Genomic DNA, 5,314 nt, shown 5'->3' with positions numbered 1-5,314 from the left:
GGTGGGTGGGAAGGGCGTGTCTCGGAGGAGGGATAAGAACAGCTTGGCTTCTTTTTAAAAGTGCGACTTACTGAACACAAGTTAGGGTGGGTGACTTTCAATTTGATTGTTCAGGTATTTCTCATTCTCTTCACTAGACTGTACAAATAACTGGGACTTTCCAGTCATTTGCATATAGTCTCAGAACAGGTTAGATAAATAAGGGTCTAGACCTAAAAATAGCGGGGGAAAAATGGTGACACCAAGTAAGTTCTATGGCAGTTAGTATAAATACACTATAGACTAGTTGAGAGACTGAGATCCTCTTTCAATCCACAGAAAGTAATGAAACGTTTACCTCCAGGCTTTTCTTCATGTTGTGAAATAAAAACAGTGTGGAAACACTGCACACAGGTAAGGAAACCCCTCAAGCTTCCTTACCAAATGTTAAGTTTTCTAATGATGAAAATGTCTTTAGAACTATGATTCCTCTCTGGTGCGCTGCCAAGCTTGTGCTTAGGTGCTCTCTTACTGTTACTTCTTAGCCCCAGGTTTTGGATGCCAGGACTGGTACAGAACTGGGTAGAGAGTCAGTGGAGACAGAGTGAGTGTGGCCAATAAGGTAAGAAAGGAGGAAGAATGATACAGGCTAAGAGCAAGCATGCACTAAGAAGTGAGTCCATCTTCATGTAACACACTCTGGCTCATCAACAGCTGAGTGGTGGCACATCTGCTTCTCTTGCCCAGACACCTCAGTCTCATTTAAACATGACAAAGGAGGACACGCATCACTAGAGCTCCCTCTCAGCTTCTGCAGTCTCCTAGGCAGGTAAACCTGGCATTTGTCTCACTGCCCTCCATACAGCAAGCCTTTGCTTTATTTGTGCCATGTTAACTTCCATGAAAAATATCGGCTTCTTTTGGCTACTTGTACATAGCTAAAATTCTGTGCGCTAGAAGCTGTTTTTTCATGCTGACGGTAAGATGTGGGGGGAAGGGAGCAGATTTCTAAGTTGGTGTGCAGAGGCAAGACAGATCAACTTTCCAAAATGCTGATCATTCAGCATCTACCACTGAAGACAGAGACCTCTTGTTCTCCATTCACCCTTTTGGTCTACAGCACAACAGCATCTGAAAAATACCTGTAAGACCCTTGACCAGGTGGCCTGAAGTTTACTACCAAGACCTCGCCCCAGCTTTTAAGCTAAACTCTCACTTCATAGCTCTTAACACAGTCTCCCAAGACATCATAATTTCCAAACCACCTAAAAGGTATTAGTTCCCATAGAATGGACAGGGCTCCATCACCAAGGAAAAGAAAAAACAGGGCAAATTCCCACGTGCCCATGAAATACCGATTTTATCTTTTTGTGCAAATTGTTGGACTAGCAAACCAGCACTCAGTGATTTACTTGTCAAGCAAGCACAGGCCAGGCTGTTAGCACTCACTAAGTGTGGTGTAAAAGGCAACGCTGCAAGGGATGGAGGCCAGGCAGGAGATTTACACATTGCTTATCAGGACAAAACACCTACTAAAAGCCTGCCCGGATAGAAGCGGCTTAATGGGAAAACAGCAGAAGTGAACTAATAGTTGGGTCAGCTGATTCACATGAAAATGAAAAGCACTCTACACATTTATACGCATTTACTAGTTTTGAAAGGGAGTTTCTCTAAGAAAGTTAAAGGCGAGAAAATTTTTTGCAGTTTATGTTAGAGAGGGAAGAACTAGCAATAAATAGAATAGTTATTTCTTCAGGCTGTGAAAACTGAGGATGACTTTGGCAGCAAGGGAGGCTAAATCTGCTAAAAGGCCATTTGCACGTAGCAAGGTCAACTATTTTTAGTTGGCAGTTCTTGTCAGCTTTGGGCTGCAATTCTAGCTTTTCTTCTTCTCTTTCTCTCACCCCAGCCTACAATTTAAAACTTTATTAACAAAAAGATTTACAGGAACATTTCATCTACTATACAAGTTCATTATTACTGTTTAAGAGTCCACTGTAAAAAGAAGTATTGTACTCGTATATACAGACCAGGACAAAACCTACATACTGGAAGTGAGAATATTCATTTTATGATATGCACCAGAATTCCAGTCCATGAACCTTTTGTAGAAATTTGGGTTTTTCCTATCCAGAAGTCTTAAATAAAAAATCCCACCCTATCAAACATACTTGACCCACCACTACACTTCCAGTGACTACTATGAAGACAGAATTACCTTGGAAAGGTTTTAGAATACCTACAGCTCTCTACCTAGGACACCCATGGCCATCTCCATCATTACTGAGAGGTGCCACCATGGAATCATGCTAACAGGTAAAAAGCAGCCCAAGTTAATTTTAACCTGTGACCAGGTCTGGAATCAACACTGCAGCATGCAGCTTCATTTATTTACAGTCAGATTGGCTCAACTGTAACCAAAGTCAGCAGAGTTATATTGGGAAGGAATACATCAGAGCATCATAAGTGCAAAAGTACCCATCACATAATCAACTACAACTCCTGGTAAATGAAGTATACTGAATTAAATATGAAAATATAAATAAATTTCCTATTATTTTGCTGAAAACAAACAAAACAAGGAAAATATTTTTTTAAATGAAACCCAGATATACTAAATAAACTCAGATTGATACAATGATGGATATGAACTTGCAAGGTCTTAGAAAAATCTGAAGCTTTCTGCTCCTTTTGGAAAGCAGGCTGTCACCCAAAAGAGAGAACAGCAGGTAATGAAAATGTCAGCAATGTTTCAGCTTCCATCTCTCACTTCACGTTGTCTAATTTCTGCCCTTTTGTGCTCATCTTATTATTGCTCAGTTCCCTAAAGCCTGAAGTTCCACTTCCCCCCTACTCACAGGCAAGCTTGTAAGTAACTGTGAACTTTGAGAAACGACCAGGGAGGGACAGAGTGGCACGAGACAAGAAAGCAACCCTCAATCCCTACAAAGGCAAACAAAGATAATAAATATCTGCCTTTATAATCCAATATTTAAATTAAAGGGGTGTTGCGGTGGGCAACACATTGTTCCTTCTCTTCCCTGTCCCACTAACCAGGCTTAGAACCTGTTCCCAGATTGCTCCATACAAAGTGAAACAGGAGGAGGTTTTCCTTATTCCCCAAAACTTTCCCTTTCTTCATTATAATGAAGCACCAGGTAAACCCACACCAGCTTGGTAGCTCCAAGCTCAGGCTCATATTTGTCAGCTTCTGTAGCATAAAGCTCTGCACCTGATCAGTCCCAGCATAAATCCATCATAAACTACAACCTCTACTTACTTAATAGAATCACAGAATGGTTTGGATTGGAAGAAACCTTAAAGATCATCTAGTTCCAACCCCCTGCCATGGGCAGGGACACCTTCCACTAGACCAAGTTGCTCAAAGCCACATCCAGCCTGGCCTTGAACACTTCCAGGGATGGGGCATCCACAGCTTCTCTGTGCCCACCTGCTGGCCACACTTCTCCTGATACAGCCCAGGATACGGTTGGCTTTCTGGGCTGCCAGCGCACACGGCCGGCTCATGTCCAGCTTTTCGTCCACCAGTACCCCAAGCCCTTCTCCTCAAGGCTGCTCTCGATCCATTCTCCACCCAGCCTGTACCTGCGCTTGGGATTTCCCCAACCCAGGTGCAGGACCTCACCCTTGGCCTTGTTGAACCCCATGAGGTTGGCAGTGACCGACCCCCCCAGCCTGTCCAGGTCCCTCTGGATGGCATCCCTTCCCTCCAGCGTATCGACCGCACCACACAGCTTAGTGTTGTCGGCAAACCTGCTAAGGATGCACTCGATCCCACTTGTCCATGTCACTGACAAAGATGTTAAAAACCTGCCGGTCCCTTTCTAGATAAGTACATTTTAGAGCATTTTAAATTAAAACATGAAAGAAAAAATACAAGGCTCCTCCCCAACAGCCATCCAGTTAAGGCATGTACCCAGAATGAGCAAGGTAGTAAGAGTCACTGCAAGGCTGTGACCTGACTGAGGGAAAACTGGAATTTGTTTCCTACCTCTCCAGGGAGTGGGGAACAATGCTGAAACATTGCCTGTTCAGGACACAGCTACTCAGAAATAGTAAAGTTCTTTCCCTGGCTTTTGATCTAGATTTTTTTTCTGTCATTAGATGACAGAAAATAGAAATTCGGAGAAAAACATGGTCGCAAGAAGTTCATGTTATCCAACAAAATAAACACTGGAAAAATTCTCAAATTTGTCCTATCTACACACAGGCCTTGTTTAGTTCTAAGTTTATTTTTAAAAGAATTCTATTGATTTAAGAACAAAGAGATTCTCTTTCAGTCCAGATTAGAGATCTGAAAGAAAAAGTTAAATAACAAGAACAGTAACAGTGTGAAATACTTACATATTAAGAGAGTCCTTTACCTAACATGACATGTTTCAAACTACTCTCAGGTGAGTAGGTGACTTTTATTTCCTTGCAACATCAACCGTTTTATAATAAACAACATGCCTTTTTTCCAAGCTTCACAGGTTCTATTTTTAGTTCCATGATACTGGGTTTTTTCCCTGACCTGACCCAACTGTGGTGCTGGGTCAAATGCTGCTGCAGTTGGGATCAGTGCTAAAATGACCACATTTCAATTGAAACAGGATTTGGCCTGATGCTTCAGACTCCACACTCCAGTATGTTTTGAAATAAAGTGCAGTATTCATTAAAATGACATTAATTGTCTACATATAAAAAAGGAGACTGAAAATTAATTCCTTTCAGCATTGTCAGTTGCAGCTTAAAAAAAAACCAAACAAACAAAAACAAACCCACACCATCAGTCTTTTTGAAATCTCACTTTCCTTTGGTTTGATGGGACATTCAAATTCTTATCTGTAATTAGTGTGTGCAAGTTTCAAACCTCCCTAAATGCAGCCACTGCCTAGGGGGAAGGAGAGGGGAGGGAGCAGGGGCTATAGGGGCTATTTAACACCATTCAAGAGCATCTTTGTTTACTGGATAGGAAGAGTACTGTGTGGCACACAAAGCACAGGGGAGCAGGAACAGACTGATGCCCAAGTTGGCATTTCACTTGTGTGTCCGTCTCAACACATCACCCGCTCGTCACAAAGGAGACATAAGCCTCAATTCTAAGTAGTCAGAACTTAGTTTTTACTTCTCTTAACACAAATACAGCCCTCTTTCTGTCATCCTTAAAATAATAAATAGATAACAATCCTGTTGCTGCTTCCAGCCATCACATACTACAGTAATGAAACTGTCTTTGACTTTATTCACACCTCTTGTGAACTTATTTCTGGTTTGTATTCTCTCCTTTTACAAAACTGGGATAACAATGTACACTTTATAGATATGAATATTC

The sequence above is a fragment of the Eurypyga helias genome, unplaced genomic scaffold (assembly GCF_000690775.1).
Source record: "Eurypyga helias isolate BGI_N326 unplaced genomic scaffold, ASM69077v1 scaffold23896, whole genome shotgun sequence".
NCBI lineage: Eukaryota > Metazoa > Chordata > Aves > Eurypygiformes > Eurypygidae > Eurypyga > Eurypyga helias.
This window is presented reverse-complemented; position numbering follows the sequence as displayed.